At 40.0% G+C, this 15,072-nt stretch overlaps 1 long non-coding RNA gene across 2 annotated transcripts in view; it reads right to left on the reverse strand.

The window, feature by feature from the left end:
• LOC110295510 (uncharacterized) overlaps positions 1-14,572 on the reverse strand; it is a 67,295-nt gene extending 52,723 nt beyond the window's left edge. For both annotated transcript variants that reach the window (XR_002378083.1, XR_015046841.1), the window contains exon 1: positions 14,387-14,572. This is a non-coding gene — a long non-coding RNA (uncharacterized LOC110295510). The remainder of the gene's footprint in view (positions 1-14,386) is intronic.
• Between the last annotated feature and the right edge of the window lie 500 nt (positions 14,573-15,072).

A 15,072-nucleotide genomic window follows, 5' to 3' on the forward strand; every position in this document is an offset into this window, starting at 1 on the left:
CCTTCCCTTCCCTTCCCTCCCCTCCCCTCCCCTCCCCTCTCCTCCCCTCCCCTCCCCTCCCCTCCCCTCCCCTCCCCTCCCCTTCCCTTTCTCCCCTTTCTCCCCTTTCTCCCCTTTCTCCCCTTTCTCCCCTTTCTCCCCTCCCCTCCCCTCCCCTCCCCTCCCCTCCCCTCCTCTCCTCTCCTTCCCTCCCTCCCTCTCTCTCTCTCTCTCTCTCTCTCTCTCTCTCTCTCTCTCTCTCTCTCTCTGTCTCTCTCTCTTTCTCTCTGTCTGTTTTCTCTTGGAGGCCTGCTCTTTTCTAAAGAGGAAATGAAATGGGAAAGGATCTAGGGAAGAGTATAAATGGGAGGAGAGACTGGGGAGTAGAGGGAGGGGAAATGGTGGTAGGGATATATTGCATGAGAGAAGAATCTGTTTTCAATATAAATAATGAATAGTGAATGGGAGAAATCAGAATTGCGAAGATGCAATTTCCCAGAGTCATGTTTGATTTTCCACAATATTGTCATACAAAGTTAAAAGTATTTAGCACAACTTAAAACATAATTCAACATTTTCATAGGCTACAAAATGTCCAAAGCACCTAATAATTTAAAGGGTTGCTTAGTAAAGTGTGCTATGGGTTTCTGTTTGTAACTTTCTTATATGAACTTTTAAAAAAACATTTATTGTTTATTTGTGAGTTTCACATAATGCACCCCAGTCCTGCTCATCTGTCCATCCCTTCATATCTGCCCTTTACTCTAGCAACCTGCCCCACCCCCACCGCCCACAATAAAGTAAACACACAAGCCAGGAAGCAAGCAAGCAAACAAACAATAGCAAAAACAAAAACAAAAAGCATAGGAAAGATCTTATCCTGGAAGCTGTAGTATGTCACAGTGTGGCCTGCAGTATAGCCCTCTGCACAAACATCTTCACTTGCAAATGTTCATTGCTATGAGTCATCAGACTGGTTTGAGACCTCTGGCTTCTGTGATGCCACCAATACTATACCCTCATCAAGTCTTCCCCCTGGTTATCCTGCTGTTGTTCTATGTTATGGAGATCCTGCTGCTTTGGAACAGCAGGGATGGACATCACAGACAGCCAGACAGATCACAGATGATATAGATTTCAGGGTGGGTCAAACGGGAGCCATGGATCTGGCCCTGGGTAGTAGCTGATTTGGGCAGTTCATCACCTCTTACTTATCCACACCACAGGACAAACTTTGCTTTCAGCAGCAGCTCCAGGTAGGACCTCACCATGGGTCTTGCCACTCATAAAAGGCTACCTCTCTCTACCTTCGATTCTCCAGCTCCATCTCTCTCCATGCTCAAGCTGTTCCACTTCTCTTTCCCTTCCATCTGACTATCACATGCTTCCACATTGTGGTGGCCTCAGCTATAGATTGGCCATGGGGCTGGGAAGCCCCCAGGTGACATCCTCCATCTGTGCAAGCAGATGTCCATATACATATATGTATATATTGGCAAGCAGGTTTCTATGGGCGGCCTGTGCCATGGACTGGAGGGCATGTCTGTGGGTAATATGGTGGTCTACAGATTTCTGTCTGTTTTCCTCCTCCTGTGTAGTACTATCTGGATTTGATTTTATTTTTTCCCATTAATGTATTTTTTCATTCACTTTACATTTCCATTGTAACTTCTCCCAACTACTCCCAGTCTCCCTCTGACACAGCTCCTCCGGCAAACCCTTCTTTCACCTATGAGAAGAAGGAGATTCCCCTCTCAGTGCCAAACTGCCATGGTGTCTCAAGTCACTGCAGCATTATGCATATTCTCTCCCACTGTGGCTAGGCAAGACAGACCAGTTAGGAGAACAGGATCCACAGTCAGGCAACAGAGAGTGTGTGTGCTAGGCCCAGGTGCCCTTGTACATTCTTTGGTGGGTGGTTCAGTCTCTGGGAGCCCCCATTGATACAGGTTAGATGACTCTGATGGTCTCCTTGTGGAGTCTCTATCCTCACCAGGTTCTTCAGTCCTTCCTCAAACTCCTTCACAAGACTTTCAGAGCTCTATCTAATCTTTGGCTGTGGGTTTCTGTATTTGTTCTGGTCAACTGCTGGGTGGAGCCCCTCACTTATCCTAGGCTCCTATCTGTGAATTCTGACTGACAGATATAAACTTAGCCTGAGGCTCCAAGGTTGTTGAAATAGGAAGGCAGGTCTGCAATGTGTTTCTATTGATCCTCTGAGGACAGCTTGGCACAACCCACCCCAGCCCATTCCAAATTGGCAGGGGTTGCTACTGCATTCATTTATGTCTGTCTCACACAGGGAACCTGTGTATCCAGGCCAGCACTGACAAATATAGCTGTCAATGGTGTCTTCACATGTTGTATCACTGTGACAAATCTTTGACTAACAATGATGCATCAAAGTCCACTATCCCTGTAAGCAGTCAGCATTGTAGTTGTCTTCTCCATGCACACATATCTCCATGGAGACAAGACTGACTGGCACCTTCATCAAAGTTGAGTTCATAGTGGTCTCCAAGGAATCCAGGTGCACAGTCACAGAAGTAAGCCTCAAGAGCACCTGGACACAGGGATGATTCCTTGCCATGTGATAGCATTGGCCAACAATCCAGGCATAAAGCTAGGATGAACAAAGGACTGCCATCTGCTTTGCTCCAGTCTGATCTAAGAAAACCACCAACAACAAGATGTCTCTCTGCCCATGTGCCAGGGGTTTATATGAACTTTGATCTGTTTCACTAAACATTGCCAACAGTTTGGATCAAATGTCAATGATTGTTTCAGTATTGTGGAAGCGCTTATGTGTTCTTCCATATCATTTTCCTTTTTTCTCCCTCTGTACACCACTGGAATACAGTTCCTAAATAGGAATGTCTGTAAATAAAGTCATTGTCTGTGGAGTGTGCATTGAAATTGTGTGGAGCATACTGAACCAAAGGTATTAGATGCAGATAGGACAAGACTCCATCCTACTACTTTATCCTTGTTCCATAAAGCAAATGAAAATGACAGATACCTGAAGGGGGAAGAGTTAGAGGATAATGAAATACTTAGATCACCTAGATATTTTTCAAAAAAAAAAAAAAAAAGAGGAACTTACTCATCAGGAACTTTAGCTTTAAATGCTTGTAGAAAATATTTTTTATTAAATATTTTCTTTATTTACATTTCAAAAGCTATCCTGAAAGTTCCCTATACCCACCCCCTGCCCTGCTTCCCTAATCAACCACTCCCAATTCTTGGCCCTGGCATTAACCTGTACTGGGGCATATAAAGTTTGCAATATCAATGGGCCTCTCTTCCCAGTGATGGCTGAATAGGCCATCTTGTGCTACATATGCAGCTAGAGACAAAAGGTATGGGGGTACTGATTAGTACACATCATTGTTCCACCTATAGGGTTGCAGACCCCTTCAGCACCTTGGGTGCTTTCTCTAGCTTCTCCATTGAGGGCCTTGTGTCCATCTTATAGATGACTGTGAGCGTCCACTTCTGTATTTGCCAGCCTCATACAAGACAGCTATACCAGGGTCCCTTCTACAAAATCTTGCTGGCATATGCAATACTGTCTGGGTTTGGTGGCTGATTATGAGATGGATCCCTAGAGGGGGTAGTCTCTGGATAGTCCATCCTTTCATCTTAGCTCCAAACTTTGTCTCTGTAAATCATTTCATGGGTATTTTGTTCCCTATTCTAAGGAGGAATGAACTATCCACCAGTTGGTCTTCCCTCTTCATGATTTTCTTGTTTTGCAAATTGTATCTTGGGTGTTTTATGTTTCTGGGCTAATATCCACTTATCAGTGAGTAAATATCTAATGGCTTCTTTTGTGATTGGGTTACCTCACTCAGGATGCTATCCTCCAGATACAACCATTTGCCCAAGAATTTCATAAATTCATTGTTTTTAATAGCTGAATAGTACTCCATTGTGTAAATGTATCACATTTTATGCATCCATTCTTCTGTTGAGGGACATCTGGGTTCTATCCAGCTTCTGGCTATTATAAATAAGGCTGATATGAGCATACTGGAGCATGTGTTCTTATTACCAGTTGGAACTTCTTCTGGGTAAATGCCCAGGAGAGGTATTGCTGGACCTTCTGGTATTATTATGTCCAATTTTCTGAGGAACTTCTAGACTGACTTCCAGAGTGGTTGTACAAGCTTGCAATCCCAGCAGCAACAGAGGAGTGTTCCTCTTTCTCCACATCTTCACCAGCATCTGCTATCTCCTGAATTTTTGATCTTAGCCATTTTGATAGGTGTGAGGTGGAATCTGAGGGTTGTTTTTATTTGCATTTCCCTGATGATTAAGGATGTTGAACATTTTTTCAGGTGCTTCTCAGCCATTCAGTATTTCTCAGTTTAGATTTCTTTGTTTAGCTCTGTACCCCATTTTTAATGGTGTTATTTGAAATTGTGGAGTCCAGTTTCTTGAGCTCTTTGTATATGTTGGATATTAGTCCCCTATCACATTTAAGATTGGTAAAAATACTTTCCCAATCTGTTGGTGGCCTTTTTGTCTTATTGACAGTGTCTTTTGCCTTCAGAAGCTTTGCAATTTTATGAGGTCCCATTTGTCAATACTTGATCTTACAGTACCAGCCATTCCTGTTCTGTTTAGGAATTTTCCCCCTGTACCCATATCTTCAAGGCTTTTCCTCACTTTCTCCTCTATTAATTTCAGTGTCTCTGGTTTTATGTGGAGGTCTTTGATCCACTTAGACTTGAACTTTGTACAAGGAGATAATAATGGATTAATTCACATTCTTCTACATGATAACCACCAGTTGTGCAAGCACCATTTGTTGAAAATGCTGTCTTTTTTTCACTGGATGATTTTAGCTCATTTGTCAAAGTTCAAGTGATCATAGGAGTGTGGATTCATTTCTGGGTCTTCAATTCTATTGCATTCATCTACCTGTCTGTCACTGTACCAGTACCATGCAGTTTTTATCACAATTGCTCTGTAGTACAGCTTAATGTCAGGAATGGTGATTCCACCAGAGTTTCTTTTATCGTTCAAAATAGTTGTTGCTATCCTAGTTTTTTTTTAATTATTCTAGATGAATTTACAAATTGCCATTTCTATCTCAGTGAAGAATTAAGTTGGAATATTGATGGGGATTACACTGAATCTGTAGATTGCTTTTGGCAAGATAGCCATTTTTACAATGTTGATCCTGCCAATCCATGAGCATGGGAGATATTTCCATCTTCTGAGATCTTCTTTAATTTCTTTCTTCAGAGACTTGAAGTTCTTATCATACAGATTTTTACTTCCTTAGTTAGAGTCACACCAAAGTATTTTATATTATTTGTGACTATTGTGAAGGGTATTGTTTCTGTAATTTCATTATCATCATGATTATCCTTTGTGTAGAGAAAGGCCATTGTTTTGTTTGAGTTAATTTTATATCAAGCTACTCCACTAAAGAAGTTTATAAGGTTTAGGAGTTCTCTGATGGAATTTTTGGAGTCACTTATATATACTATTATATCATCTGCAAATAATGATATTTTGACCTCTTCCTTTCCAATTTGTATCACTTTGATCTCCTTTTGTTGTTGAATTGCTCAGGCTAGAACTTCAAGTACTATATTGAATAGGTTGGGAGAAAGTGGGCAGCCTTGTCTAGTCCCTGATTTTAGTGGGGTTGCTTCGAGTTTCTCTCCATTTAGTTTGATGTTGGCTACTGGTTTGCTGTAGATTGCTTTTATTATGTTTAGGTATGGGCCTTGAATTCTTGATCTTTCCAAGACTTTTATCATTAAGGGGTGTTGGATTTTGTCAAATGCTTTCTCAGCATCCAACGAGATGATCATGTGGTTTTTGTCTTTGAGTTTATTTATGTAGTGGATTACATTGATGGATTTCCATATATTAAACCATCCCTGCATCCCTGGAATGAAGCCTACTTGGTCATGATGGATGATTGTTTTGATGTGTTCTTGGATTCAGTTTGTGAGGATTTTATTGAGTATTTTTGCATCAATATTCATAAGGGAAATTGGTCTGAAGTTCTCTTTCTTTATTGGATCTTTTTGTGGTTTAGGTATCAGAGTAATTGTGGCTTCATAGAATAAATTGGGTAGAGTACCTTCTGTATGTATTTTGTGGAAGTTTGAGAGGAGTTGGAATTAGGTCTTCTTTGAAGGTCTGATAAAACTGCACAAAACTCATCTGGTCCTGGCCTTTTTTTGGTTGGGGGACTATTGATGACTGCTTCTATTTCTTTAGGGCAAATGGGGCTGTTTAGATACTGTACTAGCTATTTTTTTGTCAACTTGACACAGCTGGAGTTATCACAGAGAAAGGAGCTTCAGTTGAGGAAATGCCTCCATGAGATCCAACTGTAAGGCATTTTCTCAATTAGTGATCAAGGGGGAAAGGCCCCTTGTGGATGGGACCATCCCTGGGCTGGTAGTCTTGGGTTCTATAAGAGAGTAGGCTGAGCAAGCCAGGGGAGGCAAGCCAGTAAAGAACATCCCTCCATGGCCTCTGTATCAGCTCCTGCTCCCTGACCTGTCTGAGTTCCAGTCCTGACTTCCTTTGGTGATGAACAGCAGCATGGAAGTGTAAGCCGAATAAACCCTTTCCTCCCCAACTTGCTTCTTGGTCATGATGTTTGTGCAGGAATAGAAACCCTGACTAAGACAGATACTTGAAATCTTGTTGATTTTTCTCAAAGAATTAGCTCCTGGTTTCGTTGATTCTTTGAATAGTTCTTTTTGTTTCCACTTGGTTGATTTCAGCCCTGATTTTGATTATTTCCTGTTTTCTACTCCTCGTGGGTGAATTTTCTTCCTTTAGTTCTTGACCTTCTAGGTTTGCTTTCAGGCTGCTAGTGTAAGTTCTCTCTAATTTCTATTTTTCAGTTTTACTCTTAGGACTGCCTTCATTGTGTCCCATAAGTTTGGGTATGTTGTGTCTTCATTTTCATTACACTCTAAAAAGTCTTTAATTTCTTTCTTTATTTCATCCTTGACCAAGGAATCATTGAGTAGAGTGTTGTTCAGTTTCCAAGTGAAAGTTTGCTTTCTATTTTTTATGTTGTTATTGAAGGTCAGCCTTAGTCCATGGTGATCATATAGAATGCATGGGATAATTTCCATATTTTCGTATCTGTAGAGGCCTGTTTTTTGACCAATTATATGGTCAATTTTGGAAGAGGTACCATGTGGTGCTAAGAAGAAGGTATATGCTTTTGTTTTAGGATAAAAAGTTCTGTAGATATCTATTAAATCCATTTTTTTCATAACTTCGGTTAGTGTCCATGTGTCTCTGTTTAGTTTCTGTTTCCAAGATCTGTCCATTGATGACAGTGGGGTGTTGAAATCTCCCACTATTATCATGTGAGGTACAGTGTTTGCTTTGAGCTTTACTAAAGTTTCTTTAATGAATATGGCTGCCCTTGTATTTGGAGCATAGATATTCAGAATTGAGAGTTCATCTTGATAGATTTTTACCTTTGATGAGTTTGAAGTGCACCTCCTTGTCTTTTTTGATAACTTTGGGTTGGAAGTCAATTTTATTTGATATTAGAATGGCTACTCCAGCTTGTTTCTTTGGACCATTTGTTTGGAAAATTGCTTCCCAGCCTTTCACTCTGAGGTAGTGTCTGTTCTTTTCTCTGAGGTGGGTTTCCTGTAAGCAACAAAATGTTGGCTCCTCTTTGTGTAGCCAGTCTATTAGTCTAAGTCTTTTTATTGGGGAATTGAGTCCATAGACGTTAAGAGAAATTAAAGCAAAGTAATTGCTTCCTGTTATTTTTGTTGTTAAAGTTGGGATTATGTTCTTGTGGCTGTCTTCTTTTAGGTTTGTTGAAGGATTACTTTCTTACTTTTTCTAGGGTGTAGTTTCTGTCCTTGTGTTAGTGTTTTCCCTTTATTATCCTTTGAAGGGCTGAATTCATGGAAAGATATTATGTGAATTTGTTTTTTTCATGAAATATTTTGGTTTCTCCATCTATGGTAATTGAGAGTTTTGCTGGGTATAGTAGCCTTGGCTGGCATTTGTGTTCTCTTAGGGTCTGCATAACATCTGTCCAGGCTCTTCTGGCTTTCATAGTGTCTGGTGAGAAATCTGGTGTGAATCTAATAGGCCTACCTTTATATGTTACTTGGCCTTTTTCCCTTACTGCTTTTAATATTCTATCTTTATTTAGTGCTTTTGTTGTTCTGATTATTATGTGTCAGAAGGAATTTCTTTTCTGGTCCAGTATATTTGGAGTTCTGTAGGCTTCTTGTATGTTCATGGGCATCTTTTTCTTTAGGTTTCAGAAGTTTTCTTCTATAATTTTGTTGAAGATATTTGTTGGCCCTTTAATTTTAAAATCTTCATTCTCATTTACTCCTATTATCTGTACGTTTGGTCTTCTCATTGTGTCCTGGATTTCCTGGATGTTTTGAGTTAGGATCTTTTTGCATTTTGCATTTTCTTTGATAGTTGTGCCCATGTTCTCTATGGAATCTTGTGTATCTGAGATTCTTCCATCTCTTGTATTCTGTTGCTGATGCTCACATCTATGGTTCTATATTTCTTTCCTAGGTTTTCTATGTCCAGCATTGTCTCACTTTGGGTTTTCTTTATTAAGTCTACTTCCCTTTTTACATCTTGGATGGTTTTGTTCAATTATATCACCCGTTTGGTTGTGTTTTCCTGTAATTCTTTAAGGACTTCCACCTCTTTAGCAGTGTTCTCTTGTATCTCTTTAAGTGAGTTATTAAAGCCCTTCTTGATGTCCTCTACCAGCATCATGAGATATGATTTTAAATCCAAGTCTTGCTTTTTGGGTGTGTTTGGATAACCAGGACTGGCTCAGGTGGGAGTGCTGGTTCTGATGATGGTGAGTGGTCTTGGTTTCTATTCGTAAGATTCTTATGTTTGCCTTTCACTATCTGATAATCTCTGGAGTTAGTTGTTATAATTGTCTCTGGTTGGAGCTTGTTCCTCTTGTGATTCTGTTAGCCCCAGGCAGCAGACCTGGGAGTCTAGCTCTTTCTTGAGTTTCAGTGATCAGAGTAATCTCTGCAGGCAAACTCTCCTCTTGCAGGGAAGGTGCACAGATATCTGGTGTTTAGACCTGGTAGAAAATGAAGGCCCAAAACAGGGCCTGTCCCAGAAGATGTGTTGTTCCTGCAGTCTGCACGCTCACCTGCACAGACTGGTCTCCAAGGGACAAGGGACACAAGATTGCTCTCTACCTGCTCTGATGGTCAGAGCCCTCCAGGGCAGACACTTCTCCTCTGGCAGGGAATGTGCCTGGATGTCTGGAGCCCGAAATGGGGTCTGTCCCAGTAGCTGTGTTGCTTCTGTAGACTGCACTCTTACTTGGGCAGACTAGACTCTGTGGGATCCAGGACCCAAGATGGCTCCCTCACCTGCTCTGGCAGAGCCCTGTCGGATGGACACCTCTCCTCTGGTGTGGAAGTTGCCTGGATGTCTGGAGCCCGAAATGGGGTCTGTCCCAGAAGCTGTGCTGCTTCTGCCTGTCCCAGAAGCTTTGTCTCTTTTGCAGTCTGCTCGCTGACCTGTGCAGACTGGTCTCTGAGGGACCCGTGAACCAAGATGGCTCCCTCATGGAAAAATTTTTTGTTGCGTGACCATCACTACACATTGTTAGAGTTTCTACATCAGTTTGATGGACAGCCAATGGATCAATTGCTGTCCCTCATTCTTTCTGTTATGGAAAGAAATGAAGACTAGTACAGAACAGATGAGAGGTCAACAAATTGATATTTGAATCCAAACTCCATTAAAGCCTGGCTATTGACACTCTAAATATAGAAAATCCTACATGCCTTTCTCATGTTTCCTGCTTTTCAATTTCTTGATCAGTACCCTAAAAAAGATAATAGGATCCCACTTCAGAAATTATGTTCAGTTGGCCTGTCTCAATATTTCTATTTATGTTATGCATAATAGTCCTACTGTAAGTTTCTGGCTGTGCCTAAGCCTTTACTGGGAAAGTTAAATGAGTATAATGCAGATGACTCTCCTTATGGCAAGGCCTGAAGAGTTGGGTTCCCACATGGCAAGGGACTGTGGGGATAATCATGCAGGGTTCTCTGGCCTTTCCAGAGGGAATGCTTGGTTCACTTTTGACTTGCCTTTGCATTTTTGACTTTGCTATTGAAAGTTTATACTTTCACTTCATCTGTGACAAACATTTCTTCAGAATCAGAAAAAGAATGCTCAGGGCATGATTCACTCTTGTTTGTCTCTGAGGATCATGGGAGTGGAAAATATCACTACCCCTGTTTTATATATTAATGGCAATGTGGTTACTCAAACAAGGTCATGATCTCAGTACATCAGCTTACATCCAAATGTTCTCTTCCAAGGGGAACTTAATTATGACAAAAATTTGCCCATCACTTACTTCATACAACAGTTAGTTGATTATCAAAAGGTTAGAAATATCTTGCTGGATCCTTGGTTCTGAGACCTAATAGGAACTTTCAAAGTTGAGCCAAGCAATGATGAGGAACTGACCCAGGCTACTAATGTGCTGAAAGCCTCGAGCATTAGAGGGATTAGATTTCATAATTAGGATATGGGGAGATGCTATGTGTCCATAAATAAATTAGAATTTCTTTGGTATGTAATCTATCACCTCTCCATATATACTTGGTTATACATCCATGTGTTGTGTTAGAATGTGAATTGATCCATTCTTATCTCCTTGTACTAAGCTCAAATCTAAGTGAATCAAGGAACTCCACATAAAACCAGAGACTCTGAATCTTATAGAGGAGAAAGTGGGGAAAAGCCTCGAAGATTCCTGAATACAACAGCAATGGCTTCTGCTGTAAGATCAAGAATCAACAAATCTGACCTCATAAAATTGCGAACCTTCTGTAAGGCAAAAGACAATGCTTGGTAACTTTAAGAGATTAATAGTATACTTTTCATTAGTGTATCTTGTTTATACGTTTCTCTAGGATCTGTAGAAAAACTGGACTTGAAGTGTCCAAATTTTAGCAAATGTGTCAACATTCTGCTTGAAATCTGGTCTCAAAACAGAACCTCAAATCCATTATTTCTGAAATCAAATTGACTGTCACATGTTATCCTGCAATAACACATATTCCATTCTGTAGATTTTTTTTTCAGCTTAAATACCACAGCCTGAGTGACTCTGTAATACACTGTGCTTCACAAATTCACTTTTCCTCAAGAAAAATCCTAATTTTTACAATATTCCTCAAATTGTGCATTTAATTACATTTTCCACATACAATTTTTTGAATGTGTGATATACCACATATAGGTTGATTAAATTAATGAAGAATTTCTAGAAGCAATGACTGCAAGAATTCAAAATGTGAGAGTAAGAAAAAAGTAGAAATTCAATATAAGGAGGATTCTAGTTTATATTTGACATTTCTTATGCTTTTTCTGCCACATCATCCATGTTCAAGAGTTATTATTTTACATCATTAAATGTAAAGATGAACATAAAAATGATGAGACTGAAATCCTTTTAAATGCAACTGATCACTAAGTTACTCACATGAAGGATTGTATAGATTTCAAAAAATAATCACATTCAAGAAGAAATAATAAACGTAGATGAGAATACAAACACTAGGCATGTATATCACTAAATCATCCCCCTTTATTAAATCACTATTAAATGTGTAACCTTATTGTCCTTTATCAGCTCTACTTTAAACTATTCCAACTAGAATATAGTCTGCTAGAGTTCAGGCTTTTTGATAATATTATCATAATAAATATAATTCACATTTTACCATAATAACAAAGTACATTTACACAGTTTTATTTTTCTAAAATTATAAAATAGTTCTGAGATTGCCAAGATTGAAGAGGTTGGCTTAAGTTTGGAGAGGGGTTCTGAGAGAAAGGGTGTCTGAGCTGCAAAAACAAACTACTCAAAGACCAACCAACCAGTGACCTATGCTCTGCTGGAAACAGCTTTTCAGCCTGTTTTCTCTCTGTCCTGCATTCTTTCTCTCTGTCCTCTCTCTGTGTTCTCTCTCTCTCTCTCTCTCTCTCTCTCTCTCTCTCTCTCTCTCTCTCTCTCTCTCTCTCTCTCTCTCTCTCCTTTGCTCTTTCTGTTCTTTTGCTATTCTAAAGATATTCTGTGGAAAGCTAGCTCTTTGCCTGCAGATCATAAGCCCAGTCTTTTATTTTACATATCAATCCAATCATTTACTCCAAATTTCCTTTCAATTATCTTAAGAATCAGAGTCCTGTGAACCCAGCTCCCAAATCTTTAGGAAACAGCAAGCACACATTGCCAAAGAATTCAGATTTCTGCCTGCCTCTGTTGAATACAAGTGCTAAACTAGCTGGGTGAGACTCAGTCCTAAAATTACCATTCCAACCACACCTAGCCCAACCTTGCTCTGTCCCAGGCTGACCTTAAACTCAGAAATCTGCCTGTATTTGTATCTCTCTTTGTATCTTTCTGACAACCTGCCATAGTGTAGCTGTCTTTGTTCCTTTAGATTCATGAAGCCCCTCATAATTCATATTGCATACTTACATTTTGCATAGCTGAGAAATTCTATTCATGTTTTTAAGAGCTCTTTTCCAGAGCCTTAAGGTATTTACCATTTTGCTAAGACATTAGCCACTGGTTCACCTCCTGGACTCAGGCAGTCTGATTATTATGGACATTTGATTATTACTAACATTCAAAGGGAGGACATTCCTCAGAGAAATGTGAAAATATGTACATTATTATACAAACAAGCCTTATGCTCATGGCAGCAACACTCCTGGAGGCTTGGGTCCTCTCACCCTGTCCCAGGGGTAAGAATCATTTCATTCTGTCCCCACAAAAGAAATGATGAAAAAAAAAAGAAAGAAAATAAAAGAAAGAAAGAAATGCTGGACCTGGCATGAGGTGATATATTTAACCTTGATTCAAAACTCAAATTAGTACTTGAAGGAAAAGAAATCCACTATATTCATAGCATCCTTATACATAATAACCAGAAAAATGAAAGCAACCCAGATGCCCCTCAGCCAAAGAACGGATACAGAAAATATGGTTCATTTACACAGCGGAATACTCTTCAGCTATTGAAAACAAGGACTTCATGAATTTTTCAAGGAAATGGATAGAACTAGAAAATAACAAGGCAAGCATGGAGCAGGAGGAGCTGAGAATTCTACATCTTCATCTGATGGCTGCTAGCAGAATACTGACTTCCAGGCAGCTAGGACTAGTGTATTAAAGCATATGCCCACAGTGACACACCTACTCCAACAAGGCCACACCTAATGGTACCACTCCCTGGGCCAAGCACATACAAGCCATCACAGCACCCTTTCAGAAGTGAAGGTGAAGGAGTATGGGGGAATTAGACTAAGAGGAGAGACTGGGAAGAAGAGCATCATTGGTATGTAAATAAATAAAATAATTAACTAATAAAAACATTTTGTTTTGCTTAAGTAGTGCTTACAGAAGGAAAATGGATTGAGTTCTGAAAACTGGTGTTTCATCTTGGTTTAACAGTCTAAATGGTGTGTTCCAATGCCTAAATAATATTCTGTGTGTGGATATTTACCCCTTTTTTATCCTATTCATTACTCAGTTGGAGAAGTTATCAATAGTAGAATTTAATACCATATGGATCATAGATTCATAACTTTGATCTTGCAGCCAATCTCTGGAAACAATGCAAACATTCTGCTATAATTGACACAGAGATTGAAAGGAGATGACCCTGCAATTGAGAAACTCTGATGAAACATGGAATTAAGCTAGGTGATATTAAATGTCTCAGTGTTCATCAGAACCCATCAAAATGTTACTGTTTGCCTTCCATTATGATTATATTAAGAGACTAGACTGAGAGAACTGAACCAAAAGCTAAAAATGGGCCTATACATCGAAGTATTGATCAAAGGTTCATACCTGTTTTGCTTTGTTACAAAGCACATCTTGCATGCATCATGAAGACATTGATTTCTTGCCATGTGTTATCAGTAACTCAGTGACTACTAATAGAGTTATAATTGTTAATATGCAAAGGTTGTCTTTAAAGAAAACTAGTAATAATTATTACCTATGAATAAAATGACCATTATTTCAAAATAAATTTCTAATTTTGTTTCTTTTAGAAGGATCTCTTTACAGTTTAATTTCCACAGTGTATTTATGGTGAAAATTGGCTTCACCTTCCCACTTGAAGACTAAAGTGCTAAAACCCCAATCTCTGAATCAAAATTAAAAGTGTATTATTTTCTGCAATTGCTGCATTTCCTGTTGCTAAAAATATGCTCTTATAAACCGATGAAAAATTCAAATATCTTTTTACAGAAACTATTGTGCTGTCCTACATTATTTACAACTCTTTCATGCTTTGATATGTAAATGAACTGATTTAAATTAATTTTCTACAACTGTGGGCCTGTGTACCTGAGGCTTTCCATGGAGATCTCTGGCCTGGCCTTGTGGGAGAGTTCTGGCGAAGGGAAGCTAAGCAGGGAGGGAGGGGAAGTCGATGTTGCTTCCTGCTGCAGTTGGCTCCATCTCCATCTCTACCATGCCTTCCAGGTTACTTAGTTACTCAGCCCTGCCCTGCACTGAGTCATGTTGGGCTGGGCCAATGAGAGGCCGACTGCCCTTCACGTGCTTCCGGAGAGTAGACCTCTTCCCAAGCAGTACAGCTCTTAGAACAGAAGGCTCAGACAATGGAGAAGTTCTCGAACACCTTTAATCCTTCCAGATAGTATTCTTATATACAGTTTTGGGGTGGGTAAGTGTCTGACTTCTCACTGGTTTGTTCTGAGAGCTTTGGGGAAACCTTATTTGCATTTGGGAGGGCTTAGTACTGCTCCTATATGACTGATGGCCACATACCTCTTTGCAGGGGTGGGGGTGGGGGTGTGGGTGTGGGTGTGGGTATTGTGGGAGGCTGTAGCAGCAACAGGAGCCAGGGGCCCAGGAGGCGTGGTCAAACACCTTCTGTCCCATGCAGGTGCAAATCACTGCCCACCAGGTCACTGGGTCCCAGACCTTTGCTTAACTGGGGACCAGGCTATCTTTGCACAGCCCACCACCCCATATACAACTACATGGTATTTAACTGTGTTAGAAATTCT

This window comes from Mus caroli, unplaced genomic scaffold (assembly GCF_978045245.1).
Source record: "Mus caroli unplaced genomic scaffold, Mus_caroli_1 scaffold_4, whole genome shotgun sequence".
Classification (NCBI taxonomy): Eukaryota; Metazoa; Chordata; class Mammalia; order Rodentia; family Muridae; genus Mus; species Mus caroli.